General features: G+C 42.7%; 1 protein-coding gene and 1 non-coding gene across 6 annotated transcripts in view; one reads left to right on the top strand and one right to left on the bottom strand.

Moving 5' to 3' along the window:
- PHF20 (PHD finger protein 20) overlaps nucleotides 1-14578 on the bottom strand; it is a 172751-nt gene that overhangs the window by 126729 nt on the left and 31444 nt on the right. The window lies entirely within an intron of this gene.
- On the top strand, nucleotides 14051-14154 carry LOC112869792 (U6 spliceosomal RNA). Its single transcript, XR_003224438.1, has one exon. It is a non-coding gene; the product is annotated as a U6 spliceosomal RNA (small nuclear RNA).

Here is a 14578-nt window from a genome sequence, read left to right as displayed (position 1 = left end):
AGTGAGTGAGGGGCAGACAAAGAGAGAATCCCAGGAGGGGCAGAAAGATAGAAGAGGGGCTCACCTGAAGCAGGGCCATGAGCTCACCTGATGTGGGACTGGAACTCACAAACTGTGAGATCATGACTTGAACCGAAGTCAGATGCTTAACAACTGAGCCACCCAGGTGCCTGAGCATGCAACTCCTGATCTGGGGATCCTTTCTCCTTCCTCTGCCCCTCCCTCACACACTCCAGGGTGCAAGTATGAGCGCGCACTCTCCCTCTCTCTAAATAAATAAATAAATAAACTTATAAAAGAAATTTTAAAAAAAGTGATGCCAAACAAAAAGGCAGAGTGGCACTGAACACTCACTGAGCTACTAGCATTTGTCAGACTTTATGCAGGGGGACAGCTCCCTTTTACAGACACCATGTATGTAACATAATGTAATGGGATTAAATGCTTGGGCTTGAATCCCCAGATCCATCCTTTACTAGCTGAATGAATTTGGGTAAATTACCCCTCTGAATTTGTTTCCTCTCCTTAAAAGGGGTTAGTGGTGGTAATAGTACCTATCTCCAGGCAGCAGGTGTGAGGATTAAATGAGATAATCCATGTAAGGGGCACAGGGCTGGTACAAAGTAAGGACTATAAAAGAGTTATTAGCTGTTAATAATTCTTCTTTTAAAGATTTTTTTTTTTTAACGTTTATTTACTTTGAGACAGAACACAGGCGTGCGAGCTAAGAAGGGAGAGAGAGGAAGAGAGAGAATCCCAACCAGGCTCCATGCTGTTAATGAAGAGCTGGATGCAGGGCTCGATCCCACAAACCATGAGATCACAACCTAAGCTGAGATAAAGAGTCAGACACCTAACCGACTTAGTCACCCAGGCACCCCAAAGATTTTATTTTTTAAGCAATCTCTCCCAATGCGGAGCTCAAATTCACAACCTCGAGATCAAGAGTTGCATGCTCCACCAACTGAGCCAGCCAGGCACCCCTAGATAATAGATAATTCTATTATCACAAATGAGAAAATTAGGCTTAGCATAATTTGGCTAAGGTTCAGGTGCCAAGTGACAAGCCCCAGAACAAAAAGCTCAAGTCTGCTTGATTTCTAAATTAATTCTTTCACCACACAAATTCTCCTCAGGTACCCAAGGAGGCTTCCTACTAAAATACAGGAGGACTGTGGGAACGAGGCAGTAAATGAATGAAGATGAGCAAACTATTCCCAGTGGCTGAAAAGAAAAGAAGGAAACAATTACTCTTGAGGCTGAATTGTCAGAAGGTCTTCCCTACAAATGAACTAAAAACCTGTTTCTAACTCTGACCCACTTGTTTGAGGTTTCACTCCCTGGTATCACAAAGAATAAGACTAAGGACTAACTTGACTTTTGTGTCCCATCTCCAATCTTCCTACCACTGTTCTGGGGTGGCAGCATTTGTTTTTCGATTTCACATTAAATCATTCAATAAATGATTAGTTAGTACTATCGGTAAGGCATTGTGCTGGAAATTAGGAGTAAGAAATCCAACTCAGTCCCCGCTCCAGTCCACCCAGAAAGACAAACATAAACACTGGAAGAGATGAACAAGCTCTAACAAAGGGCAAGGGAAGTGCCACCCAAGAAATCATCTGAAAGCCTCAATTTAATTTTGTTGTTGTTGTTAAGTAAGCTCTACGCCTAACATGGGGCTAGAACTCACAACCCTGAGATCGTGAATCATATGTTCTACAGACTGAGCCACCCAGGTACCCCAAAATTCCAATTTAATTTGGCAACAGGGTGCCTGGGTGGCTCAGTCAGTTAAGCATCCAACTCTTGAAACTGGCTCAGGTGATGATCTCAGGTGAGAGATCGAGCCGAGATTGGACTCTGGGCTGACACCGCAGAGCCTGCTTGGGATTCTCTCTTTCTCTGCCCCTCCCCTACATGCGTACACTGTCTCTTTCTCTCTCTCTCAATAAATAAATAAACGAACATAAAAAAAAAAATAATTTGACAACTACTAACAAAAAAGTCCAGACAGAAGCAGGAAATTAAAAAAAAAAAAAAAAAAATTGGGGCGCCTGGGTGGCGCAGTCGGTTGGGCGTCCGACTTCAGCCAGGTCACGCTCTCGCGGTCCGTGAGTTCGAGCCCCGCATCAGGCTCTGGGCTGATGGCTCAGAGCCTGGAGCCTGTTTCCGATTCTGTGTCTCCCTCTCTCTCTGCCCCTCCCCTGTTCATGCTCTGTCTCTCTCTGTCCCAAAAATAAATAAAAAAAAAAAAAAACGTTGAAAAAAAAAAAAAAAAATTGCATGTCTTTTTTTTTTTACCTCTCACATTTAGTTTCAAACACAAATTATTTTCCAAAAGGCTAAGATTCTAAGGTTTTTAACTTATCCATTCTTCAGGCCCTTAGCTTTTTCTTCCAAAAAGCTCCAGCTTCCAAGTTAAGAGTTAAAGGGAATATGTTCAATAAGGACACTGAGAAAAACTAAGAGAGAAAAAAAACCTAACGCAATCTGTATTTATATAGGATTCCATACTTTTTTAATTGTTTTAGTATTTATTTTTGAAAGAGAGAGAGACACACAGAGAGTGAGCAGGGGAGGGGCAGAGACAGAGGGAGACACAGAATCTGAAGCAGACTCCAGACTCTGAGCTGTCAGCACAGAGCCTGACGTGGGGCTCAAACTCAGGAACCATAAGTTGAGCATCTGACTGAGCCACCCAGGTGCCCCTAGGATTCCATTTTAAAGACCTTGTCAGGTCTTCAAATTACTCCTTTACATTCAAATTTCCCTACAATGGGAACCCACTGCCACAAAGGAGATAGAAAGACTTATTTCCTTAAATACAGTATTTGCAGTCAATGCTCCTGTATCAATAAAATGAAAGCTTTAATTGTGTGCCTTGTAATACTATTTACAGGGCACTTTCTCAAAATGGGGGAAAATAACTGCAGAGTATGTGACAAGGAGCTAACTTCCCATATTAACAAAGACTGCATACAAACCAGAACAAAAATGCCAAACAACTAACTTATTAAAGGAAATGCAAATCAAAATAACAATTTTTCACTTCTAAGGCAAAAAATGTAAAGGTAGGATAACTAGTATTTGCAGGGATGAGGCGAATAAAGCATGCTTATACACTGTTGTTAGAAGCATAAATTGGAAAAGCTTTTCTAAAGGCAACTTGGCACTATCTACAAAAATACATATACTTGCAACCCAGCTGTCCCACTGCCAGTAACTTACCCTACAGATATATCCCCCAAAGTCTGCCCAATTACCTGTAACGATGATTAATATAGCTTTGAAATTTCTACAGCTAGTATATCCATCAAAAGAGGCTTCATTAAGTGAATTATGGTTCATCCAGACAACAGAATATTGTACAGCCATTAAAAGGAAAAATGGCAATCTGTAGATGCTGATATGAACCATCTGCAAGACATACTGTCAAGTAAAAAGGACATGATGTAGAGGCATGTGTATGGTACTATCCCTTTAATGTAAACAAACAGACATATGGACACAACTATTTTTTTATGTTTATTTATTTTTTAGACAGACAGAGTGCAAATGGGGGAGGGGCAGAGAGAGAGAGGGAGACACAGAATCTGAAACAAGCTCCAGGCTCTGAGCTGTCAGCACAGAGCCCAATGTGGGGCTCAAACTCACAAATGGTGAGATCATGACCTGAGCTGAAGTTGGACACCCAACCGAGCCACCCAGGCGTCCCTAGACACAACTATCACAGCATATGTATAAAATTATTTCTTAGAAGGAACCAAGAAACTATTTAAGGACATTCCCTTAATGAGAGGAACGGAGCATGAAAATTTAACCTTTCATTTTTTATCTTACTATTTTGGTAGAATTTTCTAACCTTAAGAATGTATTTGCAAGGGTAGGGGGCCTGGGTGGCTCAGTCGGTTAAGCATCAGGACATTAGATCTCAGCTCAGGTCATGATCTCATGGTTTGTGAGATGGAGCCCAGCACTGGACTCCACACTGACAGCTTGGAACCTGCTTGGGATTCTCTCTCTGCACATCCTCTGCTGGTGTGCACATGCACGCACACTCTCTCTCAAAGTAAAAAAATGAAAAATAACTTTAAAAAATTAAGGGGCAGGGCGCCTGGGTGGCGCAGTCGGTTAAGCGTCCGACTTCAACCAGGTCACGATCTCGCGGTCCGTGAGTTCGAGCCCCGCGTCAGGCTCTGGGCTGATGGCTCAGAGCCTGGAGCCTGTTTCCGATTCTGTGTCTCCCTCTCTCTCTGCCCCTCCCCCATTCATGCTCTGTCTCTCTCTGTCCCAAAAATAAATAAACGTTGAAAAAAAAATTTTTTTTAATTAAGGGGCAACTGGATGGCTCAGTCAGTTAAGCATCTGACTTTTTTTTTTTAATGTTTATTTATTTATTATGAGAAAGAACACACAGGAGAGGGGCAAATAAAGACAAAGAATCTTAAGAAGGCTCAATGCTCAGCACAGAGCCCTATGCAGGGCTCGATCCCATGAACCGAACCGTGAGATCATGACCTGAGCCAAAGTCAAGAGTCAGAAGTTCAACCAACTGAGCCACCCAGGCACCCCAAGCATCCAACTCTAGATCTCAATTCAGGTCTTGATCTCAGGGTCACAAGTTCAAGCCTCACATTGGGCTCCACTCAGGGTATGGAGCCAAATAAATAAATAAATAAATAAATAAATAAATAGAAATAAAAAGTAATTTTTTAAATGTATTTTTTGAAAGAGAAAGAAAAAGCACACATGAGAGATGGGGGGTGGGGGGAACATGAGCAGGGGAGGAACAGAGAGAGAGAGAGAGAGGGAGAGAGAGAATCCCAAGCAGGCTCTGTGCTGTCAGGACAGAGCCTGACAAGGGGCTGAATCTCACGAACCATGAGATTATGACCCAAGCTGAAATCAAGAGTTGGATGCTTAACCAACTGAGCCACCTAGGCGTCCCAAGAATTTACTTTTTCTTTCATTGTCAACAGGGATTGTCTAGTTGGTAAGATTTTAATTTTGGGTTCCTTCTTTGTTATTTCTTCATATTTCTTCCTAACATTTAAATATACAAAAGTCCTTTCATTCTTATACTGTCTTACCAGACCTTCACAACTGCCATGTGATCTAGTTAAGACTACATGTGATAGTGCTGTGGCACAGACAGAAAACCGAGGTGCAGAGCAGCCAGCAGCTTCGCAGGTCCTCCAAAGCAGGAGATACCTCTTACAACAGGTAACAAGATTTTCCCAGAGATACACCAACCACTTCTCAAAGGCTATTCCTCTAGGGGCTCCTGTGTGGCTCAATCAGTTAAGCATCGGACTCCTGATTTTAGCTCAGGTCATGATCTCACAGTTCATGAGTTTGAGCCCCACAACAGGCTCTGCACTGTCACCTTGGGATTCTCTCTCCCTCTCTCTCTGTACCTTCCCCTGCCTGTGAACATGCTCTCTATCAAAATAAAGAAACATTTAAGGAAAAAAGAAAAAAGAAAAAGGGCCTTCCTCTCTCCTTTACCAAAGTTGTTGCTATGCTTATATTCATGCCTTTAGATACAAACACAATTTGAATACAGGCAGGAAGATCAAGTAATTGGCTGCTTTCCAGATGTTGTGTCAGAATTATCACACCATTATATAACAAGCAAGAATATTTAATTTTTCAGAAAGGCCAAAACCTAAGACTGGCCCGGCTGTGAGGAAACTGAACATCTGAACTATTGCCTAGGGCCCTCACCATGGCTGTCTTTTTACACCGCAATCTGCAAGCAAGGAACATGCTGTAAAACTGCTTATACACTTGGACTCAGTAACCTTAATGTGAAGAATACAGCCCAGGATAAAAATAAATCATTTGTGAAAATGAAAAAAAAAAAATAGCTCTTTAGATAAAACTCTGGGGAAAGTAGATTTAGTTCACATATTTAAGGGGCACCTGGGTGGCTCAATCAGTTGAGCGTCCGACTTTGGCTCAGGTCATGATCTCATGGTCCATGAGTTCGAGCGCCACATTGGGCTCTGTGCTGACAGCTCTGAGCCTGGAGCTACTTCAGATTCTGTGTCTCCCTCTCTCTCTGCCTCTCCCCTGCTCATGCTCTGTCTCTCTCTCTCTCTCTCTCTCCCAAAAATAAAAAAATAATCAACGTTAAAATCAAATCAACATTAAAAAACAATTTAAAAACAAGAGGTGGGGGAAGGGGCAGTGAGAGAGGGAGATCCAATCCCAAGCAAGCTCCACGCTGGCAGCATGGAGCCCAACATGGGGCTCGAACTCATGAACTATGAGATCATGACCTGAGCTGAAACCATCGGGAGCTTAACCAACTGAGCCACCTAGATGCCCCTAAAAACAAGAGTATGTTTAAATAAAACCTAATGTAGGAGCGCCCAGATGGCTCAGTCAGTTAAGCGTCAACTTTGGCTCAGGTCATGATCTCACAGCTCCTGAGTTCAAGCACCACGTGGGGCTCTGTGCTGAAAGCTCAGAACCCGGAGCCTGCTTCAGATTCAGTCTCAGTCGCTCTCTGCCCCTCCCCCACTCATGCTCTGTCTCTGTCTCTCTCTCTCAAATATAAATAAACATTAAAAAAAAATTTTAAATAAACCTAATGTAGTAGGACTACACTATAAGTTCCATTAGGGAAAGGAAGGACTAATGCTCACAGATGCCAAATAAATGAATTAAAAAAGAAAATGATGGTGATGTGAGCTAACCTTACCAAAGGATAGAAAATACCCTTAGGCAGACTGACAAGACCTACTTGAAAAACATCTATAATAACAATAGCTAATTAACTCTACATATATTAACTCATGTAATCTTTAAAACAATTGCAGAGGTAGGTGGCATTAATTCTCATTGTAAAGATGAGAAAACAGGAACAAAGTTAGGGATATCCTAGGACACCCATTTGGTAAGAGGCTGAGCCAGGATTTGAACCTTAGACCCTGCAGCTCCAGATTCTTAACCACCACATATGCTTATTTATGAGCTACATCTTTGAGTTCTCTTTACTCATCAAATGAGGTTTAATAATGGCCTCTGTCTTGGGTGCTATAAGGATTGAGAAAAGGTCTGCAAAGTCCTTACTTGTCTAACTCAAAGTAGGTACTCAAAAAATGGCAGCAGAATTTTCCAAACTTAGAATACATTTACAGTTAATGTTGTACTGACAAAAGCTCTGGGTTTCATTTTGGGAGAGGTGAAAGAGTACTGCAGCCATGGTAAACGGAGGTCATGCCCTCAGCAACCCCATTATGCTCAAGAAGGAACCAAGGACTTAAAGTAATAAATAATTAAAGTGATAGATGGGTATGGAACAAGACCTTTCAACAAGTCAGCTGAGATATAGGGGAAAATAAACCCTGGGACACTCAAGGGAAGAATGTCAATCACCAGAAACTATAGAACAAGCTTTGTGATAACCCAACAGTGCTTACCACCAGGCTTGCATTCAACCTCCATTTAGTGGTGATGGTGCCTCTGAAACTTAATTCAACCCCCTTTCAATGGAGGGACACTTCAAGTGAAAGACCAGCTTAAATCTTCATGCCTCCTTCACTCAATAAATATTTACTGAATGCCTATGTGCCAGGTTCTGGAGATAGATACTGGGAAGGGAAGACTACCCCAACCCTGTTCTCTAATGGAGAAGGCAGGCAATAAACAAGTTACACAAAGAAAATAACTTCTGTCAGGATAAGCACTGTGGGGAAAAACCCAACAAAATAATGTGAACCAGTGACATGGGAGGACCACTTTAGATAAGTGTTACAAAGTACTCTGAGAAGCTGAGGTCTTAGCAGAGTTCTAAATGACCAGGAGACAACCATGAGAAGATCCAAGGGAAAATTTTCAGCAAAGGGAAGTCCTAGAGGCAAGGTGCCTCGGGTGGGAATGAGCTCCCCTCTCCTTCACATCCCTAGGAGGTGGAAACTGACTACCCTGCAGCCCACCGTGCTGTCCCATAAAAGCATAAACAGTATCAGCAGGTCCAGTGACATGGCAATCTCACAGGAGGAAGTTTCCAAGGGGACTCTTTGCCAAAGTTCTGTCTTGGAGGACAGTCAGGAGTGATTAAGGATGGGAGCACAGTCAGGTTTCAGACTCACATTCTGACCAATCCTGGCTCCACTTATTGTTGGCTGAGTTAAGATGAGAAAAATCACTGAATCTCTCTCTACTTGCCCATCTACAAAATGGAATTGATAACCCAACCCCTACCTCCTGGGGTTGTTGTGAGAAATAAGTGAGTTAATAGATGTCTAATACTGAGCACAGTAAACACTAAATATCCAGTACTAGCGATATAATGGTTGGTGTAATAGTAGTACTAGCAAAAAGGACATCAGACACAAAGGATTACAGTCAATATTATCATGGAATATTAACAAAAAATATCCAATATACTAAGGAACGTAAGAAGTATGTCTTTAGCCTGGGGAGACGACAAGTTGGTTGAAGTAGGGGCAAGGGCCCCTCTACCACTACCCTCATTTCCTCAAGGACACAGAAGGAAGACTGAGTCTAAAGTAAAGACCAGTTCCATTCCTCAGGCCCTTCCCCAGGTCACACTGTTAAGAGCTGAATTAACCTCTTTTATTTGAAGGAGGAAGGAAGGAAGCAAAGGACAGGGGGGAAATCAGGAAAGGTGGAAGGGAAAAAAAGAAATAAGCCAAAAATTCTCTACCCTCTTTACAGATATTAGAAATGCTTTCTCCAAAAGCCAAGCTTTTCCTTCCACAATTAAAATTCAGAGAGCAAACACAAGTTGAGTTTACTCATTCCAAATTACTGAGAATGAGCTGGTCAAATCAGTGGATCTTCCCAGAAGCAGTGTAAAGAGCCTCACGCCCAGGACTGGCTCCAGAATATATTTGTTCAATGACCTTTGGCACCTTACTCAACCTCACTGAACTAACCATCCTACCCTCACAAGTTCCTTCTTTTTTCATCACAGTTTAAGGATGGAGACTGGCCAACATGCCAAGGAGGCATTACCCTTGCCTCCAACTCACAGTCACCACTTTGTAACACCTACTTCTAAGTCTCTTCCAATTCTGGCCCCCACCAGTTCTAATCCAATTACTACAACAGCTTTCAGTGGAGCTCAAAGCCCCTAGCCACAACCTTCCCAGATCCAAATCAATATTGTCTTATAAACTGACATCTTCCGACTGCCTATTTTATTACAGACCCTCTTCTATGTGCTGTGTATAACCATCATTCCATTTAGTGTCTTTTAGGTTTATAATGATGATGATGATGATTCTCGGTTTTTATTTTTTTTAATTTTTATTTATTTTTGAAAGAGACAGAAGGTGAGAGGTGAGGGGTATAGAAAGAGGGAGACACAAAATCTGAAGCAGGCTCCAGGCTCTGAGCTGTCAGCACAGAGACCAATGCAGGGTTTTTGAACTCAAAGACCACGAAATCATGACCTAAACCAAAGTCAGATACTCACCCGACTGGGCCACCCAGGTGCCCCAATTCTCATTTTTTAAATAAAAAAACTAAGCTGTTGGGGCATCTGGGTGACTCAATCAGTTGAGCATCTAACTCCCAATCTCGGCTCAAGCCATGACCTCACAGTTCATGGGTTTGAACCCCACTAACAGTGCAAACAGCGTGAAGCCTGTTTGGGATTCTCTCTCTGCCCCTCCCCCACACACAGGTTCACACTCTCCCTCCCTCAAAATATATAAACTTTTTTTTTTAAAAAGCTTTAAAAAACACAGGAAAGTAGGCTGAGACTCTTGATCTTGGGGTTGTGAATTCAAGTCCTATGTGGCGTGTAGAGATTACTTAAATAAATAAAACTTTTTAAAATTTTTCTTAGGGCACCTAGATGGCAATCAGTTAAGGATCCAACTCTTTATTTCGGCTCAGGTCACGATCTCACAATTCGTGAGTTTGAACCTCAAGCAGGGCTCCATGTTGCCAGTGCAGAGCTGGCTTGGACTTCTCTTCTCTCTGCCCCTCCCCTGCTCATGCTTTCGTGTGCTCTCTCTCTCTCTCTCTCTCTCTCTCTCTCTCTCAAAATAAGTAAACTTTTAAAAATAAATAAATAAAATACTGTTTTTTCATAGGAAAGTAGGCAAGCTTAACAGAGGGGCAGTAGCACACAATGGCTAGATGTCAGAATTCTTGGGAGTGGGACAGCCTGGGTTTCGATCCCAGCTCCAACATTTTCCAGATAACTTGCACAAGTTTTCTCTCTGAGCATCCGGCTCCTCATCTGTAAAACAGGAACAGTACAGTACCAACTTCATGCCTTCATACAGGTGCTGGGAAGAGAGAAATTACTTAGCACACAGCCTGGCTCTCAAAGTACTGCTCTTGCAGCCACACAGCCAGAATCCTTGTAGTTCCAACCTCCAGGACCTTTGCTCAAACAAGCTGATTCCTCTGCCCAGTCCTTCCACACCTCCTTGAAGGGCTTGCTGGGCCAGCAGCCCACTCTGGTATTCTCCCACGGCAGTCTGGCCCACTCTCTGGGCCACAGCACTCAACATGCTACACTGAAACTGCAGGTCTCTGAATGATCTCTCACAAGGCCCTAAACACCCTCATTGGAACCCTCAGCATTCAACAAGCAGTGTCCTTATGTGGTGGTCAGGTGCTTGTTAAATGTCAACTTCCTCACTGACACAATAGTATCAAAAACAAGAAAAAAGACAAGTATCATTCCCCTAGACGGAGGTAGGGATTCAAGACAGCCATCACTCGGAGGCTCCACGGGCAAATGTACGAACCATTACCACTCTTTAGGGGCAGGGGGAGGAAGGCAAGGCACAGGGAATGAGGCACCTGAAGACAAGACTACAATTTTGCTCCCTGGGCCTAAGAAAAGTTATATTCAGTGACAGGAAGCTCCAGTCTATCTATAAATGTTGGTAACTGTGGAGTGGCTTCCTTTCAGATAAGGGAGTCTTTAAAAACATACCCAACTAAGCTGTTCTTACACAACTCCTTAATTGAGGTATCACTATATCATAAAACTTTGTTTTAATTTTTTTAATGTTTTTATTTTTGAGAGAGAGACAAAGACAGAGCATGAGTTGGGGAGAAGCAGAGAGAGAGGGGAACACAAAATCCAAAGCAGGCTCCAAGCTCCAAGCTGTCAGCACAGAGCCTGATGCGGGGCTCAAACTCGTGAACCAGGAGATCATAACATGAGCAAAAGTTGGACGCTTAAACGGCTAAGCCACTCAGGTACCCCAAGCAAACAATGTAGATATGGAGCCATTACTCCATGGGGGATACAAAGACATTTTCCTGAATTACAACTGTTTGGCTGCGTATGGGGTTTTAAAGACAAACACATCATTGGAGCACCTGGGTGGCTCAGCCGGCTAAGTGTCAGTCTGCAGCTCAGTTCATGATCTCAAGCCCCACATCAGGCTCTGTGCTGTCAGCTCAGAGCCTGGAGCCTGCTTCAGGTTCTGTGTCTCCCTCTCTCCCTGCCCCTCCCCTGCTCATGCTGTCTGTCTCTCTTTCTCAAAAATAAATAAACATTAAAAAAAAAATTTAAAGACAAACACATTATTGAACAGTCAACTAATTAACCTTATTCTTTATTTTTATTTTTTTTTTTAATTTTTTTTTTTCAACGTTTATTTATTTTTGGGACAGAGAGAGACAGAGCATGAACGGGGGAGGGGCAGAGAGAGAGGGAGACACAGAATCAGAAACAGGCTCCAGGCTCTGAGCCATCAGCCCAGAGCCTGACGCGGGGCTCGAACTCACGGACTGCGAGATCGTGACCTGGCTGAAGTCGGACGCTTAACCGACTGCGCCACCCAGGCGCCCCTAACCTTATTCTTTAAATATTAACTTATATTCATGGAATATATAAACATATACATAATGTTTTTTAAAAAATTTTTAAGCAAGCTCCACACCCAATATGGGGTTCAAACTCACAACCCTGAGACAAGAGTCACATGCTCTACCAACTGAGCTAGCCAGGTGCCCCGTGGCCTTCATTAATAGCAGGAAATGGCTAACATTTACTTCACAGGCTAAATCCTTGACAAATATCTTATTCTCAACAATGCAGATTATTTGGCAGTATTATCCCATTTTACAGAAGAATAGGAGAATGAGAGCAAATAACTTGCCCATGGTCTCCTAGCCAGGCAGAAGAGCTGGGCTTTGAGAGCCAGGACCTCCTCTAAGACCCCCTATACTTATACTACTTCTAAAAGTAAGACCTTTGGTGGGGCACCTGGGTAGCTCAGTCAGTTAAGCATCCAACTCCTGATTTCAATTCAGGTCATGATCTCACAGTTCATGAGCTCAAGCCCCACGTTGGACTCTGTCCTGACAGCAGAGAGCTTGCTTAGGATTCTCTCTCTCCCTCACTCTGCCCCTACCCCACTCGTGCACACACGTGTGTGTATGTGCTTGCACTCTCTCTCAAAATAAATAAACTTAAAATAATAATAATAGTGGGGCGCCTGGGTGGCTCAGTCGGTTGAGCGACAGACTTTCAGCTCAGGTCATTATCTCACGGTTCGTGGGTTTGAGCCCCGCATAGGGGTCTGTGCTGACAGCTCAGAGCCTGGAGCCTGCTTCAGATTCTGTGTCTCCCTCTCTCTGCCCCTCCCCTGCTCACGCTCTGTCTCTCTCGCGAAAAAATAAATAAATAAACATTAAAAAAAATTAATAATAATAATAATAGTAAGGCCTTTGGAAATAAAAATGAGGCCTTGGGATATCTGCATACTAATGACAGTAAGGGATTACTATTAACATGTTTTGTGTAAAAATGAAAAAAAAATTAAGTATCTTTCCCTCTTATAGATACTACTGATATAGTTACAGATAAAATACAACTAACAAACATGAAAAGATTTTAAAAATAATTTGTGAGAAATAAAACAGAATAACAATAACATACACTCAACTCTTCACAGTTTACCAAATTTTGATAACCCTATACATTAGGTTTTCTTACTCCCATTTTTAAAGATTAGGGAATGGAAGGAAAGGGTAACATTTACTGATACCTCCAATGATCAATGTGAGGCAGTTATGATGATACTTGAATAAGGAACCAGAGGTCCAGGGAGGTTAAGTAACTACTTATGCTGGAAGTCTGCCTCCACTGCCCATGCCATGGTGAGAAGCCCAAGAGGTTTAAGCCACATGCCCAAGTTATGTGTAGTCCCAAGATAATGGCAGGTGATAGAACTGAAACTCAGGCATTTTGCCTCCAAATCCTGGTCCTTCCCACCACATCCCATACAGCCATACAGATAGGTGTCTCTTTAACTATCTTGCCTTTCTGAATTACAGAGGTACAATTCTTATATAGATCACAACACAACCAATGTCCTACTCATCCAAGCACATTGGGGGCACCAGGGTGACTCAGTCGGTTGAGCAGCCAACTCTTAATTTCAGTTCAGGTCTTGATCTCAGGGTCGTGAGCTCAAGCCCCATGTTGGGCTCCACGATGGGCATGGAGACTACTTTAAAAAAAAAAAAAAAAAAAGACAGGGGCGCCTGGGTGGCTCAGTTGGTTAAGCGTCCAACTTCAGCTCAGGTCACAATCTCGCGGTCCGTGAGTTCGAGCGCCACGTCGGGCTCTGGGCTGATGGCTCAGAGCCTGGAGCCTGCTTCCGATTCTGTGTCTCCCTCTCTCTCTCTGCCCCTCCCCCATTCATGCTCTGTCTCTCTCTGTCTCAAAAATAAATAAACGTTAAAAAAATTTTTTTCTTTAAATAAAAAATAAAAATAAAAAATTAAAAAAAGACATTGGACAGCATTCACCACTCCATGGGACCAAGGGACAATCAAACAGCACAACTCAGCCATGCCCAGGAGCCTCAAGAAAGGGAAAGAGGCAGCCTGAGCTAGAAGAGTTTGGCTTCTACAACTGAGGCATGTTTGCATGGTCAGGAACAAAATCTGGGATGAAATGGCAAGGCCACCTCTTCTCTCAGTAGTACTTAAGTTCTGGGTTCCAGACTGACACCTGTTTGATATTATAATTAAAGTTTAATCAAACCTCTGGGTAGAAAAGTAAGGCATTTAAATAAGGATGTAAGAGCACTGGGATCATGCTTATACACAAAAATTGGAACAATATAGAGATTAGCATGGCCCCTGTGCAAGGATGACACTCAAATTTGTGAACTGTTCCATATTTAAAAAAAAAAAAAGAGCACTAGGATTGCAGGCAAAGAAACTTGGACTCCATTAGCCAAATGACCTTGGACAAGTTATTTAATCTCAGTTTCCACATCTACTAGGTGAGGATAATAGATAAATTGTAAAGATTCAATAAGCTCCAACAGAGTGCTCAAAAAAACACTGACTATGTTTATTATTATTGTAAAATATCCCTATTTCCAAGCCAGGTTTCCACAATCTAGAAATCCCAACATCTGTCCACCTGTAGAAGCAACAAAGGTATGTCAATCCACCATGCTGTGCAATTTTTCCATGTGGGAAAGAGACCTTTAAAAAATCAGGTCTCTATTGGGGCACCTGGGTGGCTCAGTCAGGTGAGTGTCCAACTTCGGCTCAGGCCATGATCTCGCAGTTCACGAGTTCGAGCCCTGCATCGGGCTCT

This window comes from Puma concolor, chromosome A3 (genome assembly GCF_028749965.1).
Source record: "Puma concolor isolate L17-30 chromosome A3, mPumCon1.1.hap2, whole genome shotgun sequence".
In the NCBI taxonomy this organism is placed as follows: domain Eukaryota; kingdom Metazoa; phylum Chordata; class Mammalia; order Carnivora; family Felidae; genus Puma; species Puma concolor.
Note: the sequence above shows the minus strand (reverse complement) of the source record. Positions and strands in the feature narration are given on the sequence as shown.